At 51.4% G+C, this 17,621-nt stretch overlaps 1 protein-coding gene across 7 annotated transcripts in view; it reads right to left on the reverse strand.

The window, feature by feature from the left end:
• Nucleotides 1–6,540: 6,540 nt before the first annotated feature.
• Nucleotides 6,541–17,621, reverse strand: part of KLHL25 (kelch like family member 25) — a 51,170-nt gene continuing 40,089 nt past the window's right edge. For 6 of the 7 annotated variants that reach the window (XM_061394336.1, XM_061394338.1, XM_061394337.1 and 3 more), the window contains one exon: nt 6,541–8,137. The gene's annotated coding sequence lies outside the window, so the exon portion shown is untranslated. The remainder of the gene's footprint in view (nt 8,138–17,621) is intronic. The other variant, XR_009732038.1, reaches the window with a different exon arrangement.

Raw genomic sequence — 17,621 nt, forward strand, 5'->3', positions numbered from 1 at the left:
CCTGCCCTCAATCTTTCCCAGCATCAGGGGCTTTTCTAATGAGTCAGCTCTTCTCATCAGGTGGTCAAAGTCTTGGAGTTTCAGCATCAGTCCTTCCAGTGAATATTCAGGGTTGATTTCCTTTAGGATGGACTGGTTGGATCTCTGTGCAGTCCAAGGGACTCTCAAGAGTCTTCTCCAACACCACAGTTCAAAAGCATCAATTCTTCAGTGCTCAGCCTTCCTTATGGTCCAACTCTCACATCCATAGCTGACTACTTGAAAAACCATAGCTTTGACCAAACAGACCTTTTAATTTTCATTATTTTTTATGGCAAAGGTGCCTTATGGCCGATTAGTCCTGTCCTCTTTCCTGCCTCAGAAGCCACAGCCCTGAAGGCTCTGCTGGTCCTCTTGGGACTGAGGTTCCCAGGACCCCTTATCCCATCCCGGATGGGAGGGCTCCTGCTTGTATCCCAGAGTCGGTCTGGCCCCTGGGAAGCCAAGGAGCCTGGAGTCAGGCTGCAGGGCACAGACTGGATGCATATCCCACCCACTGTGATGGCGGTGGCCGTTCTGACTGTATCCAGGGCTCCCTGGTGTTTGGTGCTTTACAGAGCTTGACCTCAATCCCTTCCGTTAACCCCGCCATTGGTAAGCCTCTATCAGAGAATCAAATGGTTTATCCGAGCCTGCACACAGATGAGACAGCTGGGACCCAAACCAGCGGGCTTAGCCCTGAAGGCCACCTTCTGCCCACTGCAGCCTGGTGCCTCCCACCAGTGTGAGCCTGTGACGAGCAGCTTTAACCTCTTGGCCTGTTTCCTCACCAGCAGGAAGGGGACAAGGATGCCCACCTCCAAGGGGGGTCACTGTGAGGATTAAAGGAGGTGATGTAAAGCACTGGTCAGGGGCCAGCAGAGTTGCAGCTGACGGATGCCAGCACATGCAGGGCCGGGCTCTGTCAGGGGCTGATAGCTGGACTCACATGTCCTGCTCAGAGAAGAGGCGGCAGGTCCACACAGGCAGGTTCCACTGCACACCAGGCAAGTAGATGGAGATGGTATTGTCCCTTGATAGCCTCTCTCCCCTTTATTCAGTAATACAGGTTTACTGACACTTCCCAGTCTTCCTTGGGAGTGTGCAGAAATTATGTGTCCTTAAAGAGGCTTACTGGTTATATCATAATCTTCCCCTCCTGGTGCCTGGAATACAGATGAGATGGCACGGCCTAGGCAGCCATATTGGGCCAGGAGGTAGGAGCCTCAATGCAAGCTCGCAGATCCACAAGACAGGAGGAGGTTGGGCCCGACCCTGTGCAGCCACTCTGGTCTTGGCTTCTTTTCACTCACAGCACAGCTGCATCACAGAGAAACACACCTCCGCTTCCTGTCTGGGCTTTTCCTACAGCAGCCTGACCCAAGGCTGATCCCAAGTGTCCAGATATCGGGCCTGGGAGGAGATAGTGCTTGCCTTGGCTGTTCTCAGCACTGCAGCAGGAGTGAACAGTGTGATGGGGCCAGAGTGTCTCCCAGGGGTGGCCCTGGAGGCCGCACAGGCAGCTCTGTTCCTGGCTATTCTACCAGCACTGTGCTTTTGAGATCCACTCATTCAAGTGGTGATCAGTATTATGAGAAATGTGCTGTAATACCCCAACTTCAGCATCCGAAGCATTACTTCACAATGTTAAAGCCCAGTTTTGGCTCCGGGGGCTTGGACACCCTGAGGCTGAGAGCAGAGGTGCCCTCACCCTGCCCCAGGGTGCACCATGAGGTCAAGTCACCCACACACCCGGTGGTGTGTCTTGCCTGTGCCCACAATTTTTTTTAATTGAAGTATAGTTGAGTTATTGTGTTGGTTTCAGGTATACAGAAAAGTGACTCAGCTATGTATGTTATACATTATACAGAAAAGTGACTCAGCTATGTATGTTATATATTATACAGAAAAGTGACTCAGCTATGTGTGTGTGTGTGTGTGTGTATACACATTTCCAGATAACTTTCCATCATAGGTTATGATGATTATTACCCCGTCCTATACGGTAAATCTTTGTTGCTTGTCTATTTTATGTAGAGTAGCTTGTATCTGTTAATCCGTACTCCAAATGTATTCCTCCCCACCCCTCTTTCCCCCTGGATGAGGGCAAGTTTGTAGCTTGTATCTGTTAATCCCATACTCCATAGGTATCCCTCCCCACCCCCGTTTCCCCCTGGATGACGGCAAGTTTGTTTTCCACTCTGCGAGTCTGTTTGTTTTGTAGACAGATTAATTTGTATTATTTTTTAGATTCCACATAGAAGCGGTACCCTATTTGTCTCTTACTTCACTTAGTGTGGTAATTTCTAGGTCCATCCATGTTGCTAAAAATGGCAATATTTCATGATTTTTTACAGCTGATTAATGTTTGTTCATATAGACCACATCTTCTTCAGCCAGTCATATGCTGGTGCACACCTTGGTGGTCTCCACGTCTTGACTATCCTAAATAGTGCTTCTGTGAACACTAGGGTGCGTGTATCTTTTTAAATTACTTTTCACCTTTTCTGGATCTATGCCCAGGGGTGAGACTGCTGGATGATATGGTAGCTCTATTTTTAATTTTCAAGGACCCTCTATACTGTTCTCTGTGGTGACGGTACCAATTTCCACCGACAGTGTAGGAGGGTACCCTTCTCTCCACACCCTCTCTAGCCTTCATTTATACTTTTTGATCATGGTCCTTCTGACCCATGTGAGGTGATACCTCATTGTGGTTCTGAATTGTATTTCTCTAGTAGTGATGTTGAGCATCTTCTCATGTACCTATTGGCAACTGGCACGGTCTTCTTTGCAGAGATGTCTAGTTAGGTTTTCTGCCCCCCCCCTTTTTTTTTTTGACTGGGTAGTTTGTTCTTTTCATACTGAGTTGTATGCGGTTTGTATATTTTGGATATTAACCTCTTATCATCTGCATTGTTTGCAAGTATTTTCTCCCATCCCATAGGTTGCCTTTTCGTTTTGCTGATGGGTTTCCTTTGCTGTGCAAAAGCTTTTAAGTTTAATTAGGTATCATTTACTTTTTATTTCTTTTGTCTTGGGAGACTGATGTAAGAAAATATTGCTACAATTTATGGCAGAATGTTTTGCCCATGTTTTCTTGGAGTCTTAGGATGTCATCTTCTATTTTGGTTTTTAAGCCATTTTGTTTCTTTTTGCATATGAGGTGTTCTGATTTCGTGTGTTAGTACACGTAACCGTCCAGCTTTCCCAACACCACCGCCGTTGCCCATGTTTTCTTGGTCTTAGGATGTCATGTCTTTTATTTTGGTCTTTAAACCATTCTATTTATGAAGTGTTTTTTGTATATGATGTGTTGTAATTTCATTTGTTAGTATATGTAGCTGTCCAGTTTTCCTACCACCGCTGAAGAGACTTTCCTGCACCGTACATTCTGGCTTTTCTTGTAGATTGACCGTAGGTGTGTGGGTTTATTTCTGGGCTATTTTAGGCCTTAGGTTTGTGGGGAGTTTGACCTCTTCCTTTCCAATTTGAATATTATTTCTTGTTTCATTCACCACAGATAGGACTTTCAATACTGCATTGATAGAAGTGGTGAGAGTGGGCATCCTTGTCTTGCTCAATTTATTTAGCAAGGTTTTTATCTTTTCATCACTGACTGTCGTATTAGCTATGGGGATGTTATAAATTGCTTTTATGATGTTGAGATATGTTCCCTCAATACCCACTTTGGTGAGAGCTTTTATCACAAATGGATATTAAATGTTATCAGATGCCTTTTCTCTATTGGGTGATCATGTAGTTTGTGTCTTTGGTTAGTGGGGTGTATCACATTTATCAGTGTATGTTGACCCATCCTTGAGATCTGGAATGAATTCAACTGGACCATGGTGTATAATCCTTCTCTGTACTGCTGAATTCTGTTTGCTAATTTTTTTTTTTTAGGACCATACCATGTAGCATGTGGGATCTTAGTCCCCCAACCCGGGATTGAACCTCTGTCCCCTCTATTGGGAGCGAGGAGTCTTACCCACAGGACCGCTAGGGAAGTCCCTGAGTTTGCTGATTTTTTTAAGTATTCCCATATTTTTATTAGTCTTATTTATTGATCTTTTTTTTCATTGCAGCAATGGTGGAGGATAAAAAGTACTTTCTCCACGTGCAAAGGGTGTCCAAATGACAGCAGCTGCTGTAGGAAGGACATCTTTCTGTTGGTGAAAATTTCTGAGTGCTTGGGCTGGCTGAGGGTGACTCCAGCAGGATGCCTGCAGTGAAACTCAAAGTGAATTCCAGTGTCTGGAACCAGCCCGGCACAGCCCCAGGAGACATGCTGGGGAGGAACCCGCCCTGTCCACCCTCAGCTGGCAGTTGCACCTGGCCCAGGAACATTCAGTAAAAGGTAACCAAGCCCCTGTCTCCTGGTCCCCAGCCCCAATCCCAGGCCAAGAAATGCACACCAGAAAGATACGGAGCAGGCCACGTGCCAGGGGATCCCAAGTGAATCCCTGCAGCCGTGATCCCGATACATCCTTCTCTTTAGACTGCCAGTTGTCAAGGTTTGCTAATATTTTGTTGAGGAATTTTGCATCAATATTCATCAAAGATATTCATCTGTAAATTTTTTTTAGTGGCTTTGTCTAGTTTTGGTATCGGGGTGATGGTGGTTTCATAGAATGACTTTTGGATTGTCCCCTCCTCTTCAGTCTTTGGGAGGGTTTGAGAAGGATCAGGATAAATTCTTTGTTTGGTAGAATTCCCCAGTGAAGCTGTCCAGTCCTGGACTTCAGTTTGCAGGGAGTTTTTACAATTACAGATTCTGTTTCACTTCTAGTGATTGGTTTGTTAAAACGATGCTTCTTCTTGACTCAATTTTGGCAGCTGTAGGTCTCTATAAATGCCCGTTTCTTCTGTGTTGTCCAATTTGTTGCCGCCTGTCCACTGGATTCCCTCATAGCTTAGTCAGTAAAGAATCTGCCTGCAATGCAGGAGACCCGGGTTCGATCCCTGGGTTGGGAAGATCCCCTGGAAAAGGAAATGGCAACCCACTCCAGTGTTCTTGACTGGGAAATCTCCTGGACAGAGGAGCCTGGCAGGATACAGTCCATGGGGTCGCAAGAGCCGGACATGACTTAGCGACTACATCACCGCCAACTAACTGTTGCTAGTATTCTTTTTTTTTTTTTTTTGGTTCCTAGTGTTCTAGCATGATGTTTTTGTGTTTCTATGATACTGGAAGTTATTTCTCTTCTTCCGTCCTATTTGGGTTATTTGGGTTTTCTCTCTTTCCCTGGTGAGCCTGACTAGAGGTTTGTCAATTTTATTTTTTAAAAAGTAGCTTAGTTTCACTGGTTTTTTCTTTTTTCATTGTTCTTTTTAAATCTGTTTTCTCTCTGAACTTTTTATTCCCTTCTGACTTGAGTTTTGTTTAATCTTTTAGGTTGCTTGAGAGTCTCTAACTTCTTCAGGAGGGCCTGTATTGCTATGAAATTCCGTTAGAACTGTTGCGCTGCGTCCCACAGATTTCCTGAGATCGCCTTCTCACTTCTTTTGTCTCAGGCTGTTTTCTGATTTCCTCTTTGATGTGATCCTTGAGCGGTGCTTCTTCAGTAGCATGTTTAGTCTCCATGTATTTATTTTTTCCCCATTTTTCTTTCTGTGATTGATCTTGAGCTTCATACCCACTGTGTTCCGAAAAGATGCTTGAAGTAATTTCTATCAACAATCTTTCTTAATGACTTCGGCACTTCTATTAGCTGCTCTTTGAACTTGGGGTCTAGTAGACTGGTGAGGTCCACTTCATTATTTGTACTTTCACAGGACTTCTTGTTCTTTTAATGGGGATTAGGTCCTCTGCTTTTTCATTTTACTTTCGTCTCTATACATTTAGAAGGAACACTTGCCGACTGTGGTCCCGAAGGGGTCTTTTCCTGTGGCAGCATCCTTGTGTAGACTGTGTGAGTGCAGTATTTTAGGTGTGAAGGCCACTGTTGGAACAGACGCCAGCCTCATCTTGCCCCAAGGTGTGCTGGCCACCGTCCCCTTGATCAGGGTGTGTGTGGCGTCCAGAGCCTGCGGTGGGACATTGGACAGGGCCTCCTCTTTACTCTGTGGTTGTCACAGCCCTGTCTGTCCCACCTTCTTGAGTTTACAGAGCCTGATAACTATGACCACGTGTGAAAGGAGCGCAGGCAAACGGGGCATTACTGTTGTAACTGATGCTGGACACTCGAGTAGCGATGCCTCCCTTAACGCTGCTTGTGTTACTTTCACACAAATTAGCGTTAACTGGGGGCTCACAGCACACAAACGTGGCAATCAGGGGAATTACATCTTTAAGTTGACACTCATGCAGGGGCTTTTCAGGGAAGGAGTACTCAGCACGCCACAGGAGAATCAATGTAAGGCCTGTGGTGCTGAAACGACCTGAGGGCAGGAGGCCCTGTCCTCTGGGTGCCTGTGGGTCTTCCCCAGCACAGCAGGCCATGAGCCCTGACTGCTGCAGCGGACATCAGCCTGCTCACGCCTTGCGTCCCCCAAGACTGGCCTCGGCACCCCAGGAAGGCAAGATTTCTCAACTCTTTTATTAAGTTAGAAATGGGTAAAAACAACACAACTTGTGGAGAAAGCACCACTGTGAGGTCCTTTGTGCTGTCAGACCTGTGCTTAGCGCAGCAATCCAACAGGCCGGGGCTGCCGCCTCCTGGGCGTCTCAGGCTGAGGCATCTCCTGGGACCAGGGCCCCGGCTTCTGGGTGGCTGAGAGGAAGCACTGAGAGCAGGGGGTGGCCTCTGACAAAGACGGGGGCCGTGGGGTCCCAGGAACCTGGAGACGTGCCTTCTGCCTTTCCCCCAGGGGAAACTGATGGCCTATGGCTGGTGCACATATGTGGGCGAATTGTGCCCTAAAGATGCCCTCGGGGCCCCAGGAGACGCCCACAGCCCAACTGGAAAGCAACCGGCCCCACGAGTACTACAGCCTACTTGGGAGCGCCAAGCCACAAGGTGCGCACAGCATGCGGCCTGGGAAACCACCTGTCTGGCCCCCACGGTGCCCCAGGGCAGCCAGGGAACAAGCCCACACCCTCTAACACTACGTGACGGGAGCCGCTGGTAGGAGCCGACCTTTCCAGAAACCCGAGGCTGCGGCTGGACCCGTGAGGAGCCCAATACTTGGGAGGTGGGAAAATGAACAAAGGCCTGGCAGTTCTCTCATGACCATGGTCACGTTCTGAGCTCAGGGGACACATGAGCCAGACCCCATCACCAGCTGGAAGGTTGAGAGGCCAGTGTCACGGGGCTGTGTCATCCTCCAATCTGAGTCCAGCCCTTGGTGGGGTCTGTCGTGGGCACCCTGGAGTCCCCCAGTGGTGCCCAGCTCACATGTGCTCCTGGTCTGGGCAGGTATGGTCCCACTCTGGGGTCAGTGTGTTCCTGGCAGGAAATGGGGTCATCGCTGCCTCTTGGGCTGGGCTCTGAGGGGAGGTGATGGGAAGCCCCACAGGCACGTGCCACCCAGGGCCTCTGCACACCTGTGTCTGCACCCGGGGCATGGCTGGTCTGACGGGGAGATGGTGAGGTCGCTGGGGGTGAGGCCCGACTCTCAGGAGCCTATTTAACACTGGTGGCCTGGAGGTCATTTGCTGAGAAAGCCTAGTGGTTGTCACTGAACGGTTCTCTCCCTTAAGACTTTCTCCACAGCACAATCCAGTCTCAGCCCTGATGCACCCATTCCCAGGGGCGTCTTGTGTGGGGAGACTTTACAACACCGCCAGGGAAGCCTGGAGCCCAGGACTGTGCTGCCCGCCCTCCCCAGCCCACCCAGCCCCCTGCCCCAGTCCAGGATGCCCTCAAGGCTTGGCAGACGTGTCTTTCTCCTCCAGGCCGAGAGAGTCCTGGTATCCGTCCACGCCCCCTGAAAGGTCCTCTCCCCCCGCAAACCACTGCAAAGCAGGCAAGGCCTCAGCCAGACCCACAGGACACGGAGACGGCTCTTCTTCCCTGAAGCTCAGAGCAGCCCCCGAGGCCGCCACTCCCAGGGCTGGTGGGCCGGCTTCTGGCGGCTCAGAGCGCTGGGCCGGGCGGAGCATCCCCTGGACAAGATCAGGGCCACGTGCAAGAGCGAGGGCCGTGGCCGTGGGGCGGGGAGAAACGCGCAGCGTCTGCAGAGGAACGAGAGAGAGAAAAGGTGAATCCCCACTGCCCCCCGTCCTCACCTGGGGCTGGACGTGATCGCAAGGCCACGTGGAGGGGCTGGGGCTCAGGCCCCGGCCAGAAGGCCTGGATGAGAATGGAGCTCGCCCGTCTACAGCAGTGTGGCCCGGAACAGGCCCATCACCTCCCTGAGCTGTGCTTTGCTCACCTCCATTCAGCTTCTCCAGACACACACTCTGCACACCGTCAACCCAGCAGGCAATGTGCCAGGCCCAGAGAAAGGGGACGGCAGACACAGCTACCGTCTCCGTGGGTCGTGCTCCAGTGGGAGAAACTGCAGGCTTGTACGAACAAATGTATACAGCCAACACACACAGAAATGCTATATGTGGGGAAAAAACAAAACTTAAAAAAGAGATGAGAGCCATTCTGCACCAGGAACGGCAGTCTAAAGTCCTGGGTGAGAGCCTTCTGCATCTGCAGCCTATGAGCAAGTGAAACTGAGCTCCACTCAAAGGAAGAAAAAGCCAACAAAACACGGAAGAAAGCAAGTGCGTAAAACAGCAGCGGAGACAAAACGGCAGAGCAGAAAGATGTGCGCTCACCCCTGCTTACGAAAACACCGAAATTACAATTAACTGCTGAGCAGGCATCAACAACAAAAGGCTGGAGCCTACCGAAGAAGATACGTTGCGTCCAAAGACAAAGCAGCCACGATATGACAGCAGGAGGGGTGCAATCTCGATACAATCAAATCCCAGACCCGCGAGGAGGGCAGCTCACAAACTGGAAATTATTACAGAAGTTGTCCCGCGGGAATGAAAGTTCTGAGCCACCTGTCAGGCTCCCCGGTCTGGAATGGGAGGGGGTGCCTCAAGAGAACCTGGCTTGGAAGGCCAGCAGGGTTGGACTGCAGGAATTCCACAGGACTGGGAGAAACAGAAACTCCACTCTGGGAGGCTGCACGGAAGGTCTTATGCACACGAGGGCCCAGTTAAAAAAACAAACCAGTGACCTCATAAGAGCCTAGGCCAGACCTACCTACCTGCTGGTACTGGAGGGTCTCCTGTGGAGGTGGGGGGGCAGCTGTGGCAGATGGCGAGGACAAAGACACTGCAGGCGGTCGTTCTGGGGAGTACTCACTGACGTGAGCCTTCCTGGAGGGCGTCATTTCCTCACCGGGACCTGACCCCACCCAGCCCCGCCCATCAGCAGGCGGGTTGCTTAGACACATCCTGAGAATGCAGCCGTCTCTTCGTGACCCTGTGGACTGTAGCCCAGCAGGCTCCTCTGTCCACGGGAGAATACTGGAGTGGGCTGCCATTTCCCTCTCCAGGGGATCTTCCTGCCAGGGGTTCAGGGATTGAACCCACACCACCTGAACTGACAGGACTCTTTACCACTGAGCCACCTGGGAAGCATCACACTACATTTAAACTGATGAAAAAATCGACAACGAAGAATACTCTACCCAGCAAGGTTCTCATTCAGATTTGATGGAAAAATCGACAGGTTCACTGACGGACAAAAGCTAAGAGAATTCAGCACCACCAGACCAGCTTTGCAGCTCATGATAAAGGAACTTCTCAAGGTGGAAAAGAAAAAGCTACAACTAGAAACAAAGTACACATGGGAAGACTCCCTGATACAGGTAAACTAGAGTGAAGGCAGGAAATGAGGAAGTGACCTACATACAAATATGACATCAGCGTGAGAAGAGAACACAAATGCAGGATGCTGGAAATGCATTCGAGATGAAAAAACCAGCAACTTACAACAACCTTGTTTATATATAGGCCGCTATATCAAAACTTGAAGGTAACTGCAAACCAAAAGTTGACAATAGATAAACACAAAAAAGAAAAAGGAATCTACACACAACACTATAGTCATCAAATCACGAGAGAACAAAATGGGATGGAAAAAGATCTACAAAAACAAATCCAAAACAATTAACAAAATGGCAAAAGGAGAGTATACGTGCTGTCCACAGAGGCCCACTTCAGACCTAGGGCGCCTCAGACCAGAAGTGAGGGATGAAGAAAGGTACCCCATGCAAATGGAAACCAGAAGCAAGCTGTGGTAGCAATCATCATATCGGACAAAACAGACTTTATTAAGTCTGTTACAAGAGACAATTTTTCCTTATTGCAAAATTCGGACTTAAATTGAAAAAAGTAGGGAAAACCAATAGGCCATTCAGATATGACTTATCCCTTATGATTATACAGTGGAAAAGACAAATGGATTCAAGGGATTTGATATGACAGAGTACCTGAAGAACTATGGACAGAGGTTCATAACACTGTATAGGAAGTGGTGACCAAAGCCATCCCCAAGAAAAAAAACAAAAAGGCAAAATGGTTGTCTGAGGAGGCCTTAAAAATAGCTGTGAAAAGAAGAGAAGCAGAAGGCAAAGGAGAAAAGGAAAGATATACCCATTTGAATGCAGAGTTCCAAAGAATAGCAAGGAGAGAGAAAGCCCTCCTCAGTGATCAGTGCAAAGAAATACAGGAAAACAACAGAATGGGGAAGGCTAGAGATCTCTTCAAGAAAATATGAGATACCAAGGGAACATTTCATGCAAAGATAGTCACAGTAAAGGACAGAAACAATATGGACCTAACAGAAGTAGAAGATATTAAGAGGTGGCAAGAATACACAGAAAAAAACTATGCAAAAAAGATCTTCACGATCCAGATAACCATGACGGTGTGATCACTCACCTAGAGCCAGACATCCTGGAGTGTGAAGTCAAGTGGGCCTTAGGAAGCATCACTATGAACAAAGCTAGTGGAGGTGATGGAATTCCAGCTGAACTATTTCAAATCCTAAAAGATGATGCTGTGAAAGTGCTGCACTCAATATGCCAGCAAATGTGGAAAACTCAGCAGTGGCCACAGGACTGGAAAAAGTCAGTTTTCATTCCAATCCCAAAGAAAGGCGATGCCTAAGAATGTTCAAACTACTACACAATTGCACTCATCTCACATGCTAGCAAAGTAATGCTCCCAATTCTCCAAGCCAGGCTTCAATAGTACATGAACTGAGAAATTCCAGGTGTTCAAACTGGAGTTAGAAAAGGTGGAGGAACCAGAGATCAAATTGGCAACATGTGTTGGATCATAGAAAAAGCAAGAGTTCCAAAAAAACATCTACTTCTGCTTCATTGACTCTGCTAAAGCCTTTGACTGTGTGGATCACAACAAACTCTGGAAAATTCTTAAAGAGATGGGAATACCAAACCACCTTACCTGCCTCCTGAGAAATCTGTATGCAGGTCAAGAAGCGACAGTTAGAACTGGACATGGAACAATGGACTGGCTCCAAATTGGGAAAGGAGTACGTCAAGGCTGTATACAGTCACCCTGCTTATTTAACTTGTACATCATGCGAAATGCCAGGTTGGGTGAGCACAAGCCGGAATCAAGACTGCTGGGAGAAATATCAATAACCTCAGATATGCAGATGACACCAACCTTATGGCAGAAAGCGAAGAGGAACTGAGAGCCTCTTGATAAAAGTGAAAGAGGAGAGTGAAAAAGTTGTCTTAAAACTCAACATTCAAAAGACAAAGATCATGACATCCGGTCCCATCAGTTCATGGCAAATAGATGCGGAAACAATTGGAAACAGTGAGAGACTTTATTTTTGGGGGCTCCAAAATCACTGCAGCCATGAAATTAAAAGACACTTGCTCCTTAGAAGAAAAGCTATGACAAACCTAGACAGCATATTAAAAAAGCAGAGACATTACTTTGCCAACAAAGGTCTGTGTAGTCAAAGCTATGGTTTTTCCAATAGTCATGTACAGATGTGAGAGTTGGACCATGAGGAAAGCTGAGCACCAAAGAACTGACGCTTTTGAACTGTGATGTTGGAGAAGATTCTTGAGAGTCCCTTGGACTGCAAAGAGATCAAACCAGTCAATCCTAAAGCAAAGTAGTCCTGAATATCTTTGGAAGGACTGATGCTGAAGCTCCAATACTTTGGCCACCTGATGCCAAGGGCCAACTCATTGGAAAAGACCCTGATGCTGGGAAAGATTGAAGGCAGGAGAAGGGGACAATAGAGGATGAGATGGTTGGAAGGCATCACAAACTCAGTGGACGTGAGTTTGAGCCAGGCCCCAGGAGTTGATGATGGACAGGGAAGCCTGGCGTGCTGCAGTCCATGGGGTCACAAAGAGTCAGACACGACTGAGCAACTGAACTAAAAAAAAAGAATTAATGCCACCTGCAGCATCATGAATGCCCCTAGAGATTCATGCTAAGTGAAGTCAGAGAAAGAGAAATATCATAGGATATCACTTACAGATGTGAAGAAGTGATACAAATGAGCTTATTTACAGAACAGAAACAGACACACAGACTTGAGAGAATGCATTCGTGGTTACCAGAGGGGGAGAGCTGGGGGTGGGCAGAGGTTGGGAATTTGAGACTGACATTACACACTGCTATATTTTAAAATGATAATGAGGGGCTCCCTGGGGGCTCGGTGGTAAAGAATCTGCCTGCCAATACAGGAGACTCGGGTTCGATCCCTGGTCTGGGAAAACCCCACATGCCACAGAGCAACTGAGCCTGTGCTGCAGAGCCCGGGAGCCACAGCTACCGAGCCTGCACGCCCTGGAGCCTGTGCACCAGGAGAGAAGACACTGCAGTGAGCAGCCCGGACCGTAACAGAGAACAGCCCCGACTCCCCAGGACTACAGAAAAGCCCACGCAGAAACAAAGACCCACACAGAACGTGTGGCAGAAACCAGCGCAATGCTGTAAAGCAATTCTCCTCCAAGAAAGAGATTTCTTTTTAAGTAATAAAGTTAAAAGATAACCAACAAGGATCCATTGTATAGCCAGCACAGGGAACTCTGCTCAGTATTCTAGAATAACCTAAACAGGACAAGAATTTGAAAAAGAACACATACAAGTATCCAGATAACGGAATCACGTGGCACACCTGAAACTAACAACACTGTTCATCAGCTGCACTCCAATGTAAAATAAAAGCTTTAAAAATAATGGTAAAAAGAGAGATTAAAACAAGAACTTGTACTGTGGCAGAGGGTGTGGGAAGGACACCCCTAGACCTGCAGGACAGAGAGGAGTTTGCTCGAGAGGCAAAGAGCAGTCCAGGCAGGAGTAGCATGTGCAGAAACCCTGGGGTGGGAGTCCTACACTTCTGAGGCAGAACGCAGGCCAGTGAGGTGGAAATGCTAAGGTGGGGAGGGTGGACATGGTCAGAGGATGGGGGCGGGCGGTGTGCAGATGTGGCCACGGCTACAGCACAGCTGCGGGCAGCAGGCAACACACTCGTTCCTGCACTCGACAAATGTTCGCTGCACAGCCTGTCAACCCGGACCCCACAGGACAGACGCAGTGGTGAACGAGCTCAGACAGCCGCAGAGCTCACATTCCAGCGCTGGCCGCTCCAGTGCGGGGTGCTCTGCTCTGAGGTTCACGTTTCCCTGCAGAAAATGAGGCGAGATACCTGCCTCCCAGAGAAAGATGGAGCCATGTAACGCATGTGAAAGGTTTAGTGTAAAACGTCCCGGGAGCAGCAAAGAAAGCCCAGCTGGCCAGTACAGTCAGTTTCTATAGCCCAACCCGCAGCGACAGCTCAGCGTAATCTGGCCCGGCTCCCAGCAGGGATGTGGCCGTGTGTCTGTCCAGGAGGTGGGGTCCCTGGCCGGAGCTCAGCTCCTGGGCTGCTCACCTCGTGGAGAAAGGACACAGCAGGCCCAGAAAGGAGCTGGAGGGGGTACGGAGCGGGGAACACTCGGGACAGCGACGCAGGGCTGTCCACCTCTGCGCGGTTCTAACAACAGGTTCTCTGAGGACTTCCCCGGTGGTCCAGTTGCTGGACTCCATGCTTCCAAAGCAGGGGGCCCGGGTTCAACCCCTGGTCAGGGAACTCGATCCTGCATGCCACAACTAAGAGTTGGCATGCTGCAACAAAGATCAAAGGTCCCACGTGCCGAACCTGAGGGCTGCCCTGGTGGCTAAAGATGAAACTGAGACCCGCGCAGCCAAATACATAAATAGATATTAAAAAACAAAAACAGGCCCCCTCCGTGACACCCAACTGCCGGAGAGGGCCTCATGGGGAGGCCCCCCCTCCCTGTCAACCCACACACTCAGCCACCCGAGAGGCAGAGACGACACAACCGCAGGCAGAGCCTCGGTCCCAGCGACGGCATCCCTGGTCTTGCAGCTCTGGGTGTTTCACCTGCGCGTCTGTCAGCCTGACAGCTGAGAGAGAGCTGCGAGGGCAGGGAGCTTACGTCTAGTCCTGAGTCTGGACTTGCTTAAGTAACAGGATCACGAACACAGTTCCAGCCGGCGCAGGGACCTGTGGACCTTTCTCCTTCAGTGGGATGCCGCCCTCGCCCCCATGGCTCTGGAAGGCGGACTCCGGCTCTGCCGAAGCTGCTGGAGCCCAGGAGTCAGCAAGCTCCCAGAAGGGTGTGCTGGGCAGGGCGACTGCTGTTTTCTCGGTGGGGCTGGTGAAGGCCCCCCAATCCCTCCAAGGGCCTCACTAGCCACAGCTCCTCACAGGCCCCGAACACCTGGAGATGCTCTAAGGTGGTGAACCCAAAACTTGGGGGCCTGGGCCCCCCATCCCCGGCCAGCACACAAGGTGGACATGGACTTCCCCTCAGGGCAGGGTGCCACTGCTGCCCCAGACCAGGCTCTGACCCGGGGGGAGCCCCTCTAGGCTGTCCTGAGTTGCTGAGGAGGCGGCAGAGGAGCTGGGGGGCGGCACTGCCCAGGCCTGCACCCACTCCGAGGTCACTCGGGCCGCCCCGAGTTTTGGCAGCTGCCTCTCTGGGACCTAGTTTCCTTATCTGTGAAATGGACTACATTAAAAAAAAAACGTTGCCTGCCACATCAGTAAACAAAAAATGCTGCAGCCCTCAGCCATCACAGCCTCCCCGGACTGGGCACCCGGGAGACTAGGAAGGGAAGGCAAGGGCGCTGGCCCCAGGAGCTGAGGTGCGCATCAAAGGGATGACCTCAGAGAGCCCGGACTCCTACATCTTCCCATACATAGGAAAGAATTGTGTGATGTCTGTGCTGTGTTTCATCACGTCTGACTCTTTGCGACCCTATGGGCTGTAGCCCGCCAGACTCCTCTGTCCATAGGATTCTTGGGGCAAGAATACTGGAGTGTGTTCCTAGTTCCTCCTTCAGGGGATTTTCCCAACCCAGGGACCAAACCCAGGTTTCCCGCAGTGCAGGCGGATTCTTCACCGTCTGAGCCAGCAGGGAAGCCCAAGACTACTAGAGTGGGTACCCTGTCCCTTCTTCAGGGGATCTTCGTGACCCCAGGAATCAATCCAGGGTCTCCTGCATTGCAGATGGATTCTTCACCAGCTGAGCTACTGGTTGTCTTTAATTAACAGTTATCTTTTCATGTTCGGACTCCCTGGTCTTTGTTGCACAATCTCCTATATACTCTGGCTTCCCCTCTGACCTCTTCAGAGTGGTCCCTCAGAGCTGAGATGCTGTGGTCTGGGCTTAAGTCCCAAGTTTTGTCTGCTGAACAAAACATAATTCTCAACCCTTAGGTTATGCACTGTTTTTCCAGTCAACAGGACCCGTGTCCACCTCGCAGAGCAGACGTGGGGTCAGCAGTCACCCCACCACCATGCACAGCCGCCCCGCCAGCCCCATGACCACCCTTCGCAGTCCTGAGGATCACCCAACGGGGGGCCTGGCAGGCGGCCCGCAGCCACCAAGGCCATCCCGGCTGGCATGGGGCCACACCATGCAGACGGACGGTCGGACGCGGGGTGCTTCATCCCCCTTCAGCACAGCCCCGAACCCGAGCTCTGGGGTTTCCTCCTGGCCACCACCTCTTTAAGGCCAGACAGGATGTGCTGAATCCGCCCTCCTGTGGTGGCGGGGTGTGCCCCGGAATTCGGGCAGGGGGATCACAGGCTCGGCCTCTCCCAGAGCGTGACTGGAGGGCGTGCCTGCCCACACCCACCCCTGGCGCTGGTCCCCCACAGTGCCCAGGAGGAGAAGACAGATCCTGGCAGCCTGCATCTCCGCCCTGATGCTTTAAAGACAGGCCAGAGGCAGGCAGGGTCAGGGCAGGAGAGAGAACAAGAGAAAAGAAGGACCATGTATGGTCCACACTTGGCGGGCAGCCCAGAGAGATGCGTGCCTACCCTAGCTCCAGGACCCTCCTGGCCACTGTCACCTAGAGACAAGGATCAGACTGCGACCCGGGAGCCAAGGGCTGGCCCTGGAGATCTTGCCGGCGGTCAGCTTTGAAGAGCGCCCCACCCCCACTGCCAGGCAGCACTCAGGTGGACTGCAGCGGGCAGCGACTGGTGCCAGGGCGCAGACACAGGGATGCTCGGGGCCTGGGCCTCCAGAGCCACCTGCAGGCCTGGGGCCCAGCCAGGGTTCAGATCCCGCTCCGGCCCTCACCAGCTGTGGCCTGACACGCCCACCCCAGGTCTCGGTACCAGCAGCACCTCCGACACTTACGAGAGGACGGAACGAGCTCACGGCTGAGAAACGGAGCCCTTGGAGATGACTGGGGGAGTCACCCGGCGTGGTGACGGGGGGCTGCAGAGCAGGGGCTCTCCAGCTGGTGGTCCCTGGAGTCTCTGGTTCAGGGACCAGAGAGGCACTGCAGGCTGGACCCCAGGCTGGTCCGATGCCTGCAGGAGGGGCTGGAACAGCAGCACAGGGAGGCGGGCACTCGGGACACACTGGTACAGACCCCCTTCTCTGGCCCCGGCACTGGGGGTTCCCGGCTGGCAGCCAGGCTTTGGGAGGGGTGGTCCATGCTGGAGGGGGCGGGGGCAGCAGGGGCAGTAGTCTCTGCTCATCCCGGCCTCCGTGAGCCTTGCCGAGGGTGCTCGAGCCCAGCCTCTCACCCACCACTGCTGTCGGGCCCCTCCCATTCCCACCCCCGTCCCCGGCCAAGGCCCTCAGGACCTGAGCCAGGGCCTTCTGCGTGCCTGGCAGCAGCAGACGCGGGTGGCCATCCTGCTACAACTGCGCCATCCACCTGGAGCCAAGGGTGGGCCGGGCACACCCAGGCATCACCCTCCGCCCCAGCGCCCCTGCTGGGTCCTTGTCCACAGAACCTGCCGCAGGTTGAGGAGCGCCTAAGAGACAAGACCTGTGCGTCTCTCGGCCAAGGGCGCAGAAAGGGCAATCCCGACCGTGCGGGAAGGACCCTTCCAGAAGGAGGGGCTGGCCCACGGACATCCCAATCCAGAGGCCGTAGCCGCCCAAAGCATTCTGAAACCATCACCACCATCCCAGCCTCATCACAACCTCAAAGGAAAGCTGACTCTGAACCCGGCCCCTCACTTGATCTCTTCTACTCAACCAGTGTGAGGAATACAATTTTTATCCCCATTTCCCAGATGGCAAAGCTGAGGCTCAGGGAAGTTGAGCAACTGGGGTCAAGCAGCCAGCAAATCAGAGCTGAGGATCCACTCCTGCTTCCCTTCCCCAGTCCCTG

Source organism: Bos javanicus, chromosome 21, assembly GCF_032452875.1.
Source record: "Bos javanicus breed banteng chromosome 21, ARS-OSU_banteng_1.0, whole genome shotgun sequence".
Taxonomy (NCBI): Eukaryota; Metazoa; Chordata; class Mammalia; order Artiodactyla; family Bovidae; genus Bos; species Bos javanicus.